General features: G+C 42.7%; 1 pseudogene across 1 annotated transcript in view; it reads right to left on the bottom strand.

Moving 5' to 3' along the window:
* LOC310888787 (protein unc-13 homolog B-like) overlaps window positions 1-18906 on the bottom strand; it is a 121574-nt pseudogene that overhangs the window by 32356 nt on the left and 70312 nt on the right. The window contains exons 14-18 of the transcript XR_014589233.1: window positions 15993-16082; window positions 14398-14532; window positions 13443-13576; window positions 12443-12528; window positions 634-760 (exon numbers count right to left, since the gene is read on the bottom strand). The product of XR_014589233.1 is annotated as a protein unc-13 homolog B-like (transcript). The remainder of the gene's footprint in view (window positions 1-633; window positions 761-12442; window positions 12529-13442; window positions 13577-14397; window positions 14533-15992; window positions 16083-18906) is intronic.

The following is an 18906-nucleotide window of genomic DNA, read 5'->3' as shown; positions in this document are numbered from 1 at the left end:
TTCAGTTACAGTATTCTCACCAGGTTGATCAGACAACTTTTTGGGCTCAAATTTTCTTCAAGTCTGAAATCTATTGCTGCCTCTTCTTTTTTTTTTTTTTAATTAAGTTAAATAAAACTTGCAAACAATTGCTTAGAGCTTAAGAACAAGAGCTTATTTGACATTTCTAACTAACTCACCTGGTCCTGTCAGAAACCAAAAACATTATCTTTACTTACAAATTCTGGTGTGTGTGTACACGCATGACATGTCCATACAGATACACAGACATTCATACAGATAAAGTTATATTTACACAAGCACATAAGCACCCATCTAGAGGTCTGCTGATCAAGAATCAACCAAAGCCCACACTGCAAGCACAAAACCCACATGGTTTAAAAGACTGCCTATGCCACTGCTAAACTTTTTGAGATCTTTGGAAGACACTGTACAATAAGGGATTGAATTGTGTCAGGTACAGGGGCACAGAACACCAGAGGGAACAACGATGCACATAAACATAGAAAATAAGCAGTGAAGAAATGTTGTATTTATATAAAGGAAGCCACAAGAGAAACAGCTGACTACCCTCAAGATAACCCAAAGGAGAGGGATAGTGAGGATTTACTACAGGAGGCACAACACACTCACGCTGGATATTCAGGCACTTTTCCCTTGAAGGCAGGCAGATCACGAACATATTCGTTGTACAGCCACTTCACTTTGAAGTGTAAATTCATATAGTCTGCACTTTTACACAGTCTGTGTTTCTCATGCTCTGCAAGGAAGGAAAAAAGCAGTTAGGTCTGAATTTACCACCACCACTGCATCGGGTAGAGGGAAGACTTATAAAGCACGTCAGCAGCATTCACTGGTTTTGAGGGTGAAGCATCTATAGAGCCACAAAAATCTTCACAACACAGGATTTTAGCAGTAAGCAGAGGTTCTCAGTGGTTGACAGATGGGGCTCTGGAGTCTATTTCTGTGGTTCCAATTCATACTTCCAATTGTTGAATACTTTTTGGTTGTCAAGGCAATAAAAAGAGAGCAGTCTCTTTAGGCCTTTGCTTTTAACGTGACAGTCCAGATTTCATCTACGTAGTAAATAAATCTGGAAGAGTGAAACCGTTCATTCTTGGATATAAACAAAGGCAATACAAATATGTTACACCACATTCCCTACGAGACAATAGAGACAATAGTAGAAAGAATCAAGTTATTTAGAGTTTGAACATGTCAATCACAAGCAAGTTCAGACCAGTTGTGAAATTTTACACAAGTCCTCTCTCCAAGTGTTTTCACTAAAGCACTGAAATACCCACCCTGGCCAACTCTAACTGGCAATGTGAAGACTGAGAAACAGTAGACATGAAGTCAGTGGTCACTGGAGCCACTTTGATATCAGCTTTATCTACAACCAAATTCTCAGTGGTGCAAGTAGAATTGTAGGAAAAGTCTTTTCCTTTCCTGTACCACAAAAAGAGGGAACATGTAGCTAGAAATCACAGAATCGTCTAGGTTGGAAGAGACCTCCAAGATCACCCAGTCCAACCTCTGACCTAACACTAACAAGCCCTCCACTAAACCATATCACTAAGCTCTACATCTAAACGTCTCTTAAAGACCTCCAGGGATGGTGACTCAACCACTTCCCCGGGCAGCCTATTCCAATGCCTAACAACCCTTTCAGTAAAGAAGTTCTTCCTAACATCCAACCTAAACCTCCCCTGGCGCAACTTTAGCCCATTCCCCCTTGTCCTGTCACCAGGCACGTGGGAGAATAGACCAACCCCCACCTCGCTACAGCCTCCTTTAAGGTACCTTTAGAGAGCAATAAGGTCACCCCTGAGCCTCCTCTTCTCGAGGCTGAACAAGCCCAGCTCCCTCAGCCGCTCCTCTTAAGACTTGTTCTGCAGACCCCTCACCAGCTTCGTTGCCCTTCTCTGGACTCGCTCGAGCACCTCCATGTCCGTCTTGTAGCGAGGGGCCCAAAACTGAACACAGTACTCAAGGTGCGGCCTCACCAGAGCCGAGTACAGGGGCACAATCACTTCCCTAGACCTGCTGGCCACACTGCTTCTGATACAAGCCAGGATGCCGTTGGCCTTCTTGGCCACCTGAGCACACTGCTGGCTCATATTCAGCCGACTATCAACCAGTACTCCCAGGTCCTTCTCTGCCAGGCAGCTTTCCAACCACTCATCTCCCAGCCTGTAGCTCTGCTTGGGGTTGTTGCGCCCCAGGTGCAGGACCCGGCACTTGGCCTTGTTGAACTTCATACAGTTGGCCTCAGCCCATCGGTCCAGCCTATCCAGATCCTCCTGCAGAGCCTTCCTTCCCTCGAGCAGATCGACACACGCACCTAACTTGGTGTCCTCTGCAAACTTACTGAGGGTGCACTCGATCCCCTCATCCAGATCATCGATAAAGATATTAAAGAGGACTGGCCCCAGTACTGAGCCCTGGGGGACTCCACTAGTGACCGGCCTCCAACTGGATTTAACTCCATTCACCACAACTCTTTGGGCCTGGCTACCCAGCCAGTTTCTAACCCAACGAAGTGTACACCAGTCCAAGCTAAGAGCAGCCAGTTTCTTCAGGAGAATGCTGTTGGAAACGGTGTCAAAAGCCTTACTGAAATCAAGGTAGACCACATCCACAGCTTTTCCCTCATCCACTAACATAAATACTTTGTTTCACATCCCAAATAGGGCAACAAATTGTTCTTGGGTATCATAAAAAGCTCCCAGGATGGTCGTAGCATGCTATTTTATTTCCATGCATCCCCTTGAGAGCTTGTATAAACAGCTTCTCACCACCAGCTTGGTCTCAAGTAGTTACCATTATTTTACCTTACACTTCACATACAGGTTACCTTCCCACAAGAAACACATTTGAATCCTGTCTACACAACCCAAAAGAGTTTATTTGCTCTTAAGCAGCACATGGACTGCCTGCACTTGCACATTACTGTGCATGCAAAACATCATCACTATGTGTATGGTAGATTAGCAAGTCAACTGCCACTGTTATGCCTTTAGCCCATGAGAAACTACACAAGAGCTGGAGCCTTCTCTGACCCCAGTTTGGAGACATTAAAGCAGTTCTCTTCTGAAAGAGAAGTGCCTTGTTAATACTTACTGTCTTCCTGAGTGCAGTCCACTGAAGCAACCCATATATACCTGGGTGAGCTGAGCCTCTTCCTGTTGCCAGTTTTTGTTATGTCTTTGTACTCAGGTTATGTCTTGACAATGCAGTTCTTCCCTGTGTAATGCACATACCTCCACAACGCGACCCTTTTCTCATACAGCTTCACTGCTAAAGCACTTGCCATGCTCAGACCTACATTTTGCAGAAATCATCTCCTTGGACTACCGCTCTCCTTTTCCTCTCACAGGAAATAAACATATGCTCCACATCTTTGCTCTCAAGGACCTTCACAGCCTATATCCACACTACCATCTTTCAGCTGTTGACTCCCACCCCCGATCAGCCCACAATTCCCATTTTTAACCTACTTGTTAAGTTTCCCCAAAGCACCCCCATGCTTTCTCCATGCCACCCCTCATGTACTTACAGGCAGCTTTTTGGGGGGGTACACAGTAAAACTCTTTAAGGGAATCACTGCTAGTATGTACAAACAGGATCTAACTATGTTAAAAAGTATAAGTCTCTCAACTTATAATGGCTTTAATCTGGTACTTTGGTACAAGTATCCAGCAAGTGGGTAAGATATACATACATGTGAACAATACATGCTAAAGACATTTATAATCAGAAGACATGCTTTAATGATATACCATGGTCACAGCTTCCTAAGCAGCTACCTGACAGACAAGCTTACCTTATATTTTCATGTAAATGTGAATTCTTGCAGCTAGTTCAAAACATTAAAAAAACTTTCACATTTCTTTTGAAGCTTCAGTAACATGCACAAGAAGAAAGGCCAAATAAATTATGAATTATCCAACTGAAAATACAAAAAATGAACCTCTCATGCATAATTACTCTACAAACCTTGTGAACTCCCAGAGCAATGGAACACTCTACTGAGTTGACTGCAAACCCCTTTAACAGCATAACACAGACTTCTAATTCTTCTGATTCACTTTTAACAGATCCATACAGATAGAATCTCTCTCTCAAAAAAAAAAAGGAAAGAAGAAATCTAACCTTTGTTTTAAAGAAATTAAAGCATGCAGTATCAGAGATGCATAAATCCCAGGGAAGATGATTCAATTGACAAAGTATTTTACATGTGCTGCTACTTCACACATACTGTGATCTATTACTCTCCACAGTGAATTTGCTTTTATTGGAAACTGAGGAAAGCACAATCATGTTTTTTCTCAAAAAAATCTATCATTCTTCTTGAGCACTAAGGAAGTATGTCCCTTATTTGGTGTCTGAACTGCTGATCTCCCTCTAGAGCAACTGCAATAGAAAATGCTAACTCCTCTGCAAATCTAAAACTGGAAACAAGCACAGCAATAACCATACCCACACTTAGCTCCCTGCAAGGGTGAAGAAATCAATGGACAATTAAAACTTCATTAACTTTGATATGTGCAAGTGCTGTTCCTGCATAGGGAAAGAGCTGCTCCTGCAGAGAGAGGGAAGGTCTGACTCAGAGGCTGGCTGCACACCATGACAAAGGCATGGCTTCATCCAAAAGTCAATCTCCCCCAAAAACAAGGGAACTACCACCTTCCTAATTGCCACTTACGCTGAAGCCAGCAGCCCTTGTGATTGAAGTATAAATTACATCACCACTGTGTGAAAGAGTGGATACGTAGCTTTAACCACTCAGGACAAAATAACAGATTCACTGTGACGTGCTTTACAGCACTTAGGTCAGAATCTCTTAGGGAGTCTTTGAGCCCTGTGTTCTAACATCATGCACACAACAAGTCAAGTTGGCCATCAGTAATTCTTTTCTGAAATTCTCCTAGCCACAATGTTAGCTGTCAAAACATGACCATGCATATGTAACAGTGGTGGATGCAACAGCAGCAAAGTATAAAGGTTGTAGGTAAAAAAGAAGTTAAAAAGGACTCAAATCACATCTATTTCAACAAAATTTAGCAGTGCGCTAGAAACAATTAATTCAAACCTTTTCCTGCAGTAGGATATTCAAAACACTACTAAGCTGCAGAGAAGGAAGATGCAAAGCAACCACAGAAGCATAAGCCCAGGGACTGCTACCTAGCCACTTATGCAGTAAAGGAGAGGCTTGACACCAAGGGGACAAAACTACAGAAAAAAAAGTAAAAAAAAAAGGGAGCTCTTACTACCATAAAAAAGAACTTTATGTATGCAAAAGAAAGGTGGGGCTTGTGACAGAAAAGACAAAAGTGAACTATAACAACTCAAACATGCTGGAGCACAAAGAAAGATGACAAAGCCCAAAACCTGCTCAACCCCAACAGCTTACAATATCTGTCATCCCCTCTTCAATGGACCCTGTATGGTTTTGATCACCTCTCTCTTTGTTAAGGGAAAGTTTAAGAGCACTTGAAGACAATATGGAAACGTGTCAGCCAGAGGTATACTTTGTAAAATTACACTTACACCTTTCACCTAATGCAACCTGCGTTTCAGATCCTCAGACTGAAACACATTTTAGAAAAAAAATAAAGTGAGGAGCATAGGAGCCATCGCTCCTAACACATTTCTTTTCTGCTGGCTTTTAAAGAGCTTAGTGAAAGCAACAGTGAAAGAGTGTACAGATATTTTGCAGGAACTGCTGGTGTTTTACCCTCAAAAGAACAGAGTTCTGTAATTCTCTCACATCTCCTCAGCAGATTTCATCTTCAAACACAGTCTACTCTGGAGAAGAGCTTTTAGGGTCACTGAGGCCATATTATTAAGGTATTAATAGGGAACTACTTCCTAGCAGCATGCTCTTCAGTGTCACGACCAATTCTATTTTTGAAGCAGAGAACAGGACTTCCACCACATCCTTAATCCATAGGCCAGCAGATTGCCCTCTGTGGATTTTTTTCCTTATCGTCAACCTACTTTCCCTGTGTTAATTTCTAGCAAATAATGACAAATTCCTGCAAAGAAACTCTAATAGGTACTTAGTTTGCTGAAGTGTTAATACTTCAGACAGCTGGCATCTGTGTATGCATTTAATCCCCCTCCTCTCATTATAAGTGAGATTGTGGCAGAACGATTTATTTCAATCCTGCCTGCCAAGGCTACTCAGTCTCTCTTCCTATCAGAGATGCTTCCAATGTACAACTTTACTAATGCCAATGTGTCCAAAATAAGATGAAATGCTCTTGGTTAAGGATGATATCAACTTTCTATTACTGTCATTTAATGGCTTCCTCATAGAGGAAGAGCAGAATCCTTCTTTGCTTGGGAAATTGGTGCTTTCTGGGTCACAGAGGCTTCACAGAGGATGGTGAGAAAACTAGTTAACTCCAGTTTAGCTTCATCTGCCAGCCCAAAGTGCATTCACACAGAGGCTATCCAGCTGTTGAGCACCGGTCAGCATCCCAGAGGTGGAGCTAACGACAAGGCTTGGAAAAAAACATACATACTCTACCCTACTACAGGGTAGTGTGATCTTACCAGCCAAATCGGGGCCACAAAAACATCTCTATCTGATCCATTTTACCCTCAGGCTGATGGGGAACAAAGGATACTCATGAATGCCTCCCTCTGTACTGCTTTCAACAGTGAGGATGTGTCCTGGTTTCAGTTAGGACAGAGTTAACTTTCCTCCTAGTAGCTGGTAGGGTGCTATGTTTTGGATTAGGATGAGAAGAATGTTGATAACACCCTGATGTTTTAATTGTTGCAGAGCAGTGCTTACACCAAGCCAAGGACTTTTCGGCTTCTTGCTCTGTCCTGCCAGCGGGCAGGCTAGGGGTGCAGCAGGAGCTGGGAGGGGACAGACAACCCAAACTGGCCAAAGGGGTATTCCATACCATCTGATGTCATGCTAAACAATATATAGGGGTGGCTGGCCGGGGTGGGGGGGCCGGCTGCTCGGGGATAGGCTGGGCATCGGTCAGCGGGTGGTGAGCAATTGCATTGTGCGTCACTTGTTTCGTACACATTATTATTATTAATACTATTATTATTATTATTGTTATTATTATTTTCCTGTCTTAATAAACTGTCTTTATCTCAACTCACAGGCTTCACTTTCCCGTTTCTCTCCCCCATCCCAGAGAGGGAGGGGGGAGGGTGAGCGAACGGCTGTGTGGTGTTTAGCTGCCAGCCGGGTTAAACCACAACAGGATGGAAGGGCCAGGTCTACTGTTCACAGTGCCCTGAGCTGTCACTACTTTTGGGGGGAGGAAAAACAAAACAGATCTGGTAGATCCTAGAGCTGCTGTTTCTCAGCATCTGACTCTCCTTAGGGGAGATGAAGGCAAAAGATAGGTCTGCAGTGCACTTGCCTTCCAATAGTCAAACACACTGCTGCCATGACCAGTGCTACTGGTTCCAGAATATATTTTAAATAGAAAATAGGTATTTCATTGTTATGACATTTTACACATTAGTAATCTTTGTCTTCAGAAGGTCCCCAAAGGGGGCATACTGTGGCACCCCTGGATTAGCAAGACTTCTGCTTCTGAAGCCCCTAAACGCTGTATCCTAAAGATCTCCCACACTTTGCTTGCTGAAAGCTGGTGCCCTTCTCACAAGGCCACAGATTTAGGGACAGAGACACACAGAACAGCACTGAGAATAGTGCAGTGCACTGCTCCTGTACATTAGTTTTTCTACATTGCCCTGCATGGACTGCTCAGTGCACAGGGGGTGAGCTCCAGCTAGGAGAGGCATGGTTAGCTGCCACTGGTAGGGAAAAAGGAAAACAACTTGTGTAGCCAGGTGCTGTTCTGCAGCTCAGAGAAGCCATCTCCCCCCTGAGCCTTGCAACTCTCTCTCACTGCATATTGCAGAGCAACCAGGCCCATGCTCCTTCTACACTAAAGTCATTGCATGACATTCAAGTTGGAAGCAAATTTATTGACGCTGCAAAGTGAAAGGGCCACAGATACTCAGTGTCACCCCAGCCAGGAGGGAAAGAATAAAGCCACACGTGAACTGGAGCTCTGACCTCAGCAGTTACTCTCCATTGGATGTTATCTGCAGCTTAATGCCTGGGACCCAACAAAGGGTCTGCTCATCGCTGGCATAAAACTGCAGGACACTAACGCTAACATTAGAGACTACATCCAAAGTGCTAAAACTACAGGTGCTGAAAGTCTTTGCCTTCTCACAACTATATACTCTAACAAAAAGCACAAACTTACCACTTGGTGAGGTGAATGAGCTCATGTTATCCGGAACTTAGGAACAGAACACAAGGGAAAACACCATGAATAAAGTTAGGAACAGGTATACTCTGGGTTCATGTGCATATATCTCCACAAAACAGATCAGTTTTTGTTGCAGAGAGCAATGCATGCAGATGTCAGAACACACCAGAAGTGTGCCCAGGGACTACTCCACAAGCTAGCAAAGACAGGAATATCACAGTATCACAGATTTCTAGGTTGGAAGAGACCTCAAGATCATCGAGTCCAACCTCCGACCTAACACTAAGTACTCCACTAAACCATATCGCTAAGCTCTACATCTAAACATCTTTTAAAGACCTCCAGGGATGGTGACTCCACCACCTCCCTGGGCAGCCCGTTCCAATGCTTAATAACCCTTTCGGTAAAGAAGTACTTCCTAACATCCAACCTAAAACTCCCCTGTCGCAACTTTCGCCCATTCCCCCTCGTCCTGTCACCAGGCACGTGGGAGAACAGACCAACCCCCACCTCTTTACAGCCTCCTTTAAGGTAACTGTAGAGAGCGATAAGGTCGCCCCTGAGCCTCCTCTTCTCCAGGTTGAACAATCCCAGCTCCCTCAGCCGCTCCTCTTAAGACTTGTTCTCCAGACCCCTCACCAGCTTGGTCGCCCTTCTCTGGACTCGCTCGAGCACGTCCATGTCCTTCCTGTAGCGAGGGGCCCAAAACTGAACACAGTACTCGAGGTGCGGCCTCACCAGAGCCGAGTACAGGGGCACAATCACTTCCCTAGACCTGCTGGCCACACTGCTTCTTATACAGGCCAGGATGCTGTTGGCCTTCTTGGCCACCTGAGCACACTGCTGGCTCATATTCAGCTGACTATCAACCAATACTCCCAGGTCCTTCTCGGCCAGGCAGCTTTCCAGCCACTCATCTCCCAGCCTGTAGCTCTGCTTGGGGTTGTTGCGCCCCAGGTGCAGGACCCGGCACTTGGCCTTGTTGAACTTCATACAGTTGACCTCAGCCCATCGCTCCAGCTTATCCAGATCCTCCTGCAGAGCCTTCCTTCCCTCGAGCAGATCGACACACGCGCTTAGCTTGGCGTCATCTGCAAACTTACTGAGGGTGCACTCGATCCCCTCATCCAGATCATTGATAAAGATATTAAAGAGGACTGGCCCCAGCACTGAGCCCTGGGGGACTCCACTAGTGACCGGCCTCCAACTGGATTTGACTCCATTCACCACAACTCTCTGGGCCCGGCTATCCAGCCAGTTTCTAACCCAACAAAGCGTACACCAGTCCAAGCCACGAGCAGCCAGTTTCATGAGGAGAATGTTGTGGGGAACGGTGTCAAAAGCCTTACTGAGGTCAAGGTAGACCACATCCACAGCCTTTCCCTCATCCACCAAGCGCGTCACTTGGTCATAAAAGGAGATCAGGTTCGTCAAGCAGGACCTGCCTTTCATAAACCCATGCTGACTGGGCCTGATCGCCTGCTTGCCCTGCAAGTGCTGCGTGGTGACCCTCAAGATAATCTGCTCCATGAGCTTTCTTGGCACTGAGGTCAAACTGACAGGCCTATAGTTCCCCGGGTCTGCCCTCCGGCCCTTCTTGTAGATGGGCGTCACATTGGCTAGCCGCCAGTCAACTGGGACCTCCCCTGATAGCCAGGACTGCCGATAAATGATGGAAAGCGGCTCGGCCAGCTCCTCCGCCAGTTCTTTCAGTACCCTCGGGTGCATCCCATCCGGCCCCATCGACTTGCGCACATCCAAGCTCCGTAGCAGGTCACCAACCATTTCCTCATGGATAGCGAAGGCTATCCAATATATCCAATATAAATATATCCAATATAAATCCATATCCATATCCAATATAAAACTCTTGATGCAGTTAAACTGGTAGAGAAATTAGTGACTGAGACTGAAAAATGACAGAGACAAGAGTTGATGACAGCAAATCTAATCATCATCCTTCACATCACTTAATCCATTTCCTTTAATCCCTTTTTCTCCTTTTTTTTTAAAAAAAAATGCAGTGAGCTAATCCAATCATGTATTTAAAATACATGTAGTAAGGTCCATAACTGAATTATTGTAGACCTTGTTCTAAAGGTTATGCTCATAAATTTCTGGAGAGCAAAGCAGTGAGAAAACATGCTCAACTCAAATGGAATTCTGCGCCCTGAGGATTTTCTTGAATATATATTTGGAAGAGACACACATCTCAGCAGACTCTATCATTGTTCAATCCTCCTGCAGGACTTGCACAGCTACAGTAGATACACACACACACACCCCACACAGTTTTTCAGCTTTTGTTCAAAATACAAACCCTTTCCCATCCATCAGATGCCTTTGTGTCAACCCTTCTCACCAAAAATGCTCTGAAGAGGGATGCTCTTTTAACAAGTATTTGCTATGCACTGATGAATTCGCAGATGGAAACATTATGTCAATCATTGTCTTAAGAAGCTCACAACTGACCAGAAGGATATCAGAAAAAGATAAAATAAGCCCAGATGCACAAGGGAGGACAAAATCACTGGGAAGGTCAAAAGGGGACAAGGTACAAGATGTGAGCAGAGAAAACCTGGGAGGCAGAGTTAACCTTGGCACTGGCAATCAAATAAAGCCACTCAAAAGGGGAAAAAAAATCTGTCAGGTTCACACAATCAGTATTCTTTTGCAGCTGCATTTTAGATGCAATGGGGTAAGGGAGTCTTAGGAAAAGAAGCCAGCAACTAGATCTGGAAAACTACAGTTCTCGTGGCTGGTAGGAAAGGAGTTAAATAGGGCACTTTCAACATGCAGAAGGGCAAAATGCATTATGAATTCCTGCGGGTGAGTGTACAGGGCTAAATAAGAACAAAATGGAAAGGGAAGCCTAAAGGGTTTGCAGGAACAAACGGTTTCTAGAGAAAGTGAACATGAAGTAAGCACAATTGCCTTCTCTCTAACACGAGCCAGCAATGTCAGGCACTACAAAAGAGACACTTTAATGAAGTAGGTCTTGGCCCCTTTTCTTTCTAATGTCTTGTTCTTATGTCAACATGACCTCACAAGAGGAAGACACTGTGGGGTACAAGCATATATCAGAAGTTCCTAACACCAAAAAGAGTACTTTTTATCTAGGTCTGCAGCTTGCTAAATTCAAGCCTAGAGCTTGCAAAGGGTGTCCTCACAGCACAGTGTCTACCCCTGCTGCATTGACAGAGACTAAGAAATAGATAGAGTCAAATCTCCTTTACCTACAGAGAAACTCCACAGGCTGTTCCTGAAGAACAAAATGCAAGAAAATCTCTTAGCTGGCAGCAGTTTTTTTGTTTTGTTTTGTTTTTTTAGCAGTCTGAAATAATAGTCTAACTTGACCAGGTTTTGGAATATGAACTACAGCTAGCATGCTGTAGGCATCACCAAGCACTTCTGTTTTCTCAGATTGTCACCTTATAGATGATTATAAATGCCTGACCCTGCAAAATATTGGGAAAATTGCTACCACAGTTGCAGAGAGAGTGGGAGCTGAATACTTCCTGAACCCTGTAAGAAGCAGTTTGCACTTTGCAAATAAACTTATAGGTCAAAAAACAAATTCAGAAATTGTAATAAATTGTATAATTGTAATTAGAAGAGTGGCAGAATTTCCTTCTGGGAGTTTGTTGGACTCTGCACATGCCTAACCCATGTTCAGAAACAGTAAAATTCCTCTTTTACTGTGAGTCTGGTGGAATTATGCCAGGACTCATTCAAAATGAAGATGTCTGCAGCAGGATTTGTTCTAGCAGCACGTTTTCATCAACAGCATAAACAGTCTATGCTGTATCATCCAGAGACACGAGAGTCCACCTGCTTCTCCATGCTTCTCTACCATTGTGCACTGCAGAAAGAAGATGCTGCTGATCTTAGCCATCATAGCCTCAGTCCAAAGTGAAATTCTGATTTCAAAGCAGCTGGGACAACAATAAATAGCTTGCAACACAGCCTGACACAAGGTCTAGAGACCATGCAGTTTGTCATGCAGTTTTCAGTCTCAATTCTCACCCACAAAGCAGCTGTCCACAAACAAAACATTAGAAACCCCTGCTCCAAACAGTGGTGCTACTAATGTGCTTAAGCCTCAGTTACACCGAATGGATCGAAACCATGAGGTCAGCAGCAAGTCAGCTAGCAGTAGTGAGAAATTCTCTTACCTTCCATGGCATATTTCATATCTTGGGCAAAAAGACTCCACATCACCTCCGCACTGATCTTACCAACAGCAAGCTCCTGAGGAAACCTGAGGGGACATTTGGGAGAGGCTTTGGCATGTATCCAAGCAAAGGGTTCCTCTATACTCAGTACTGAACTAATCCACAAGCTGAAAATCTCAACATTACAGATACTTCCTTCACCTAGATAAATGACCAGCTAGATTTTGGAGATCATGGCCTCAAATGTGTGGCAAAAATTAAGCAGCCTGAAAACAGCACTGCTGTTGAGATTCATTTTAACTCAAGTCCGCCCTGTATATCTCTCCTAGAATAGAGGCATACAGTAATTCAGGGAATGTGATCTCAATGCACATTGCATCTTTTTCGCTTTGTTGCCCTTATTTCAGCTTTTTTTTTTTCCCTATTACTAGGCTGATGGGTGAACAGTAATCAGGTGTTAATGCCATGTTGGATCAATGATCTCTAGGGCGTAATTTAACCCTTTGGGTATAAATACCTTCACAGCTACCTCCCTCTCTCCTGCCCTGTTGGATTGTTGGAAAAGTGTTGGAAGTTAAACAGCCCAGTTTCAGGTTTCTTTGCAATGTTGAGCCAACCCCACCCAATGCAATTTCCCAGTGCAGCACAGAACACCGTGTTCCTAAATAACAAAGTAAGGTACTGTCACCATGGCACCATATCCAAAAAAAAAAAAAAAAAGAACTCTCACCCTCTCACCCCATTTGCCTCCCTGAGTTCAGGATTGTAATAATCAGGGTGTTTGTGCTCAAACGCCATCATAACCGAACCTTTTGAAACTCTTCCATCCCAATCAAAAAGAGTTACTTATATAGATAGAGACAAATAAAACAGAAAGATAGACCAGATAAGTACTTCTATAAATACACAAATGACCGAAGAGATGGAAAGCAGTTTAACAAATAAAACAGAACACACAGAGAGACAAGCATTAGCCATAAAGGACATGTAAGATTCTTACTGATTCAGTACTGGGGAATAAGAATTCTTGTCCTCTTCTATGATGGAAACTATTAAAGTGATGAGTTTGGGCCAAAAATCCAAGTTTCTGATACTGGGACCCTGTTCCTCAGGAGGAAGATCCTGAGTTTTGTTCTGTGAAGGAAGCCATTGGAAAACCAGTGTAAATTTAAAGGATAAAGAAAAAGGTGACAAATGTAGCTCACCTTCCTCCTTACAAACTCCAAATAGTAATTACCTGAGAGCACTTTCTTCTGAAGAGCTTACGTTCATTTATGTCTGCTGGCAACTTGTTTCATCTAATATGAAACATGGTAACATGCCAAACCATTTTGCTTACCAGTGGCCTCAATCCCAGCTAATCCCCCTTTATTGGCATTTACCATGCCAATAGCAGGTCAGGCTTCAGGAGACCTGCTGAGACATTGTTTGCTCTAAGCTTGTTCCAAATACTTGCACTTTAGGCGCTTGAGTTGATGACTATATCTGTATTGACACATTCTGTGTGCATTACCACAGAGTGGTCAGTAGAGCTCTCATGGACTTGAAAACAGTTTGTGTCTGGAGATACATCTTAAGCCCAGTGCAGGATACTGGGTGCCAGAAATGAAGACAAAACTTCTCTGCTTGAAGTTTATCAAAGCTAAAGACAGTCTCCTTGATCAGCCTACTTAGTTTTTGCTCGATCAAAGTTGCATCAAAGTTTCCATTCAGAAGTATCTGCTCATGAAATAAAGTAGCTGAGACTGGGAAAAAAAACTGTAGTGTGATTAGTGTAAAACAATTATCATCCTCCACTTACTCATTTGTGCTCATTAATTGATTACAAGTTTTGTGCATTCCGAAGAAAACAAGTCAAAATTTTGTTTACGTTGATTTTTATGTCAACTGGTATTTGCATGATTCTCTTAGGAAAATCATAAACTTTCATTTTTGCCTATTTATTAGCTACTCACGGGATCTGTCTGGTACTCGCGACTGTATAGTTCATGACAGTTGTTGAAAATGTACTCATATGTGGAGTTGAGGCAAGCTTTTACACAGTCCTTCACTACCTGGCTGGCTCGAGGTGGACTCTGCAGCTCTTGAACCTGCACAGAGACAGCAAGAATAGTCCAAGTACTGTTCATAAACCAAACCAGGAAAGAACAAGTCACCTCTTTGGGAACTACCCAGGAAGCAGCAAATCTGTTTTCAGCAACTTGCACTGTCTGTGACCTAAAAACATGAACAACTCTGCTCAGTCTCTGTGGCTTGCCTCTCCAGGTATAAAACAGGAGTGACGACATTTATGTCCCTGCAGGATCACTTAGAACATGAGAGATTTTGACACGTCAAGGAAGATTCTTCCAAATAAATAAATCACACAGATTAATATGTATAATCTGAGCCAAGCCCATGCAATTTCTTCTAAATGTATAGGATTTTGCTACAAAGCCAGTGAACAATCTTTTTAACCATTGGAAGAACATGTAACAGGCTATCAGAGGACATTACATCTAATCTGTCTTGCTGAAGTCTTGCTGAAGACCAGGCACTTGTGTACTTTTAAATACAGTAAGTTTAAGGACATCTTCCTTCATCAGCATTACTGAATATAAATCACATCAGAATCCGTAGCAACATGCCAGTTGATAGGCCTTCCCCTCTTGTAACAGCAGTTCTTTTAATTATTTCATTGTTACATTGCTTTAGAAAAACACCACAGGTTACTACAAAAGATAAGCAAGCATCACTCCATGAATAAAACCATACTCTGAGACAATTTTGATAGCATCACTATCTCTAAACTTTTCAAAGTATTTCTATAAACCAAACACTTAATGCAGACATACTGTCTGAATCAAGACTGTATTTTGAATGTTCTAAAACATTATTTACTAAAGGGCTTAAGATTAGAATTTTAAGCTCTTTCTCAAATAGCTCAAATGAAAATCTTGCTTTGTTTTTGATAAGATTAAAAATTGCTAAGTGACATGTGCTAACCTATAACACTAGTTAAAACAAAGTTTAAAAAGAAAATCAGGAGTTAAAAATAATCTCATTATATGTTGCCAGAACAATAAATGTAACTACAGAACAACTCTCTTGGATCTCTGCTTAGAGATACTATCCCATTTTGATATCTTACCCTGCAAGAAATACATTTTAAAATATTTACTAGATAAAAGATTGTGAAGAGATGGTCATGATGGTCATGACTGATAAATGCTGTATACAGTTTTATAGGAAAAGCTTCCTAATGCTATTAACAGAAGTATGTTATTTTTCTACAGACAGTTTCCTTCCCCTCCCGCCCCCCTCCACTTTTTTTTTTTTTTTTGTGCGTGTGTGTGTGTGTGTGTGTGTGCCATATTTATGACTGAAGAGCCCCGGGGAAAAACAGCTTTCATATTCATGAAGCAAAATACAGGGAAGTATTGTGCATGGTCAGCAGACAACCTTCATTTTCCTTACATATCTAAAACACACTGGCATAAAATATTTAAAAATTGGAAAAAAAATCCTGGAGCAGGAACTGCAGATGTCCTATCCCCATCCATTACACTACCTTCATCCTGAAAAAAGTAATGCTAGTCAGCAAATCCACTGTAGACTTCAGGTCCTGCAGCCGTTCACGACTGCTGGCTGGGAAGTTATTCTGTTGACAAAAAAGGGAAATCCTGTTGGAAAGCACAGTCAGATCCATACAAAGCTTCAAGCATGTTCTAAATAAGGAAAGTGTCTTGGAAACATTTCCTGCTTGAGAAGCTTATAGCAGTCAAAACAATGCTCAGTAAATATGGCCTTTTTGCTGCAGGAGCTCATGTGTTTGCTTAATTAAATAGCTTTTCATATGAAGTCTGTGGATGCCAGGACACAGACAACCCCCAGTAGCAGATCTCTCCTTGGCTGTAGAAGGAGCTGGCAATGAGCAACAGCCTCCCCACCATCAGCCCTGCTGCCTGAGGTTGCATGCACAGGTCCTTCCCTTTCTGCACTCACTGCTTGCTTTTTGTTTTTTCTGAGACACCAAAAGGTGTGGTATACTTGAAACCTCTGCAGAGAAACAAACTGGATTGAGATGAGAAAATGAACACTTTTTCACTGTCAGAATTCATCATAACCACTCAGTCCCCTCTCAGATTCAATCTGCCAAGGTAAGCATTTATCCTCCAGTGCCTCTTTCGCCCTAATGCACTTATTTTACATACTATCTCCTGCACCCTGCTATCTGTAACCATTGTTTCCCCTTCCACTCTCTGGGTTCTGCTGAAATTAGAAGTCTGACTGTTCTTTCCAGATGCTGTACTGGGTCGGGCTGGGATGTTAACTTTCCCTGCAGCAGCCCATACAGTGCTGTGCTCTGCACTCGTAGCTAAAACAGCAGTGGTATCACACCAGTGTTGTGTCTGCTGCTGAGCAGTGCTGGCACAGCATCAGGACTCTCTCTAACTCCCCTAGGGGTGGGCAAAGATGTGAGAAAAGAAACATCACCAGGGCAGCTGACCTAAACCAACCAAAGGGATATTCCATACCATATGATGTCACACTCAGCAATAAAAGGTGGAAAAAGGAGGAAGAGGGGAGGGGTGGGCTCTCGTTGGGAAAACGTCTGTCCTCCCGAACACCGGCTACGTGCGTTGAGGCCCTGCTTCAAGGACGTGGTCAAGCATCCCTCATTTGTGGGACGTAGAGAGTAATTTCTTTCCTCTGCACTTCCACATAGCCTTTACTTGTTTTGTTTAGTTTTCCCTTTCCCCCTCCCTTTTCCCCTTTCCCTTTTTTTTCCCCTTTAGTTAAATTGTTAATTGTTTAAATTGTTTAGTTAAATTGTTTAATTAATAATAATCTTTCCTTAATAATTATTTCTTTTTTCCTTTAATTAAATCATCCTTATCTCAACCCGTGAGCTGTTCTTTCCTTTACTTCTTCCCCTCCTCATCTAAGGAGGGGGAGTGAGAGAGCGGTTGTGGTGTTCAGCTGCCTAGCACGGTAAAACCACCACAGATGCTGATACAAAAGTGCGTGTCTGTGTGTAACATATTTATGCCAATTGCACCAAGCTTTGTTTCTTGCAAGAGACTGTTCCCTTTCTGATCTCAGGCACCGTGCCTTCTCCTCCATTCCCATTCTTTCCTTCCCATCCTTTAACAGTGTTCATGCTCCTCATCATGTTCTTACATTCAAACAGACATGACTGGTTTTACTGCAGTAGCAAAGGTAACCTCACTAAGATAGTCTATTCATACTTGTATATTCAAAAATTATTGAAGAGGCGAATGTAAAATGGGGAGAGGGGAACAAGCTCTCATTTACTGCTGAGGACTTGCAGAAAATATGCTGTCCCCTGCCAGCAACTAAGCATTGCTTCAGTTCAAACCACTTCAAGCAACTTAATGTTCTTTACAATTGATCATAGATGCTTATTACTAGACAACTCTCCTTTAAAAGTTAAGTTATCCACACACAGTCTCCTTCTGGCACTGAGGGTATTTACCAGAAATCAAGATTTAAACACAAAATGTTAGATGAACATTGGGGAATGAATTCATGCTCTTGATAAGGAATAATAATCAGGAAAATATATTACCTATATTGAATATCTATAATATTATCTGTCTTTATGTCAGCCAGGAATGAACCAACAGAAAAGAACAACCGACGTGCATACAGAATAACTTCACTTGCTCACAGAACACTTTTCAAAATAATTATGTACAGTGTGACTTCAGGCTACTCTTGAGATGTTTCCACCTCTTCTCCCCGAAGCCCGTCACCCTGCCCTGGAAAGAAAACGCTGATTCAACACACTTTCTTTTTGACAAATCTGGTGTGGATTTTCATTGTTTATTCATTGTTTTCTTTTAAGTGCTTCCAAATAGCTTGAATCAACACAGGGGTGAGGGACTTAATCTGGATAATTGAAACTGCAAATCACCATATCCTCTCCTGAAAGTTGGAAACTGCAATACCAGAACTTAACCTGTCCTCCCAGTGTCTTAAAATAATCACTACGAGGACTCAGACTCCTCCAGCCAGTTGCTGTCTAAATACACTGCCAATTAGAAAACAACAAAATTATTTAAAGTGTACAAATCTTTCTTGGTCCTTTACCTAAGATCTTACTTGTTTGTCCAAGGTTTAGTTGCATTAGCCACCTGAAAGCAGCTTTTATCGAAGACCAAACAAACAAAAAGGCATCACCAGTACAGCTTCCTGTTGCCATGCCTTGATAATTTTCCCTTTGCTGCTCAGTGCTCTCTTTGCACCTTTTCTTTTAGGATCGCTCATTACACAACATTCCTTTTATCTTCTTTTGCACCTTGCCCTTTCTGTCCTTTTGCTCATCTTCCTAATGCACTTCTCTTATTAGTCCACTCATGTTTCCCTTTTCTGTATGCTTTACTGTCTTCCAGATAAATGTACCACCCAGAATAGGATCTACATTTTAATATATAAATAAAAATCAAAGCTCACATTTT

The sequence above is a fragment of the Anser anser genome, assembly GCF_964211835.1.
Source record: "Anser anser genome assembly, chromosome: W".
Taxonomy (NCBI): Eukaryota; Metazoa; Chordata; class Aves; order Anseriformes; family Anatidae; genus Anser; species Anser anser.
This window is presented reverse-complemented; position numbering and strand designations above follow the sequence as displayed.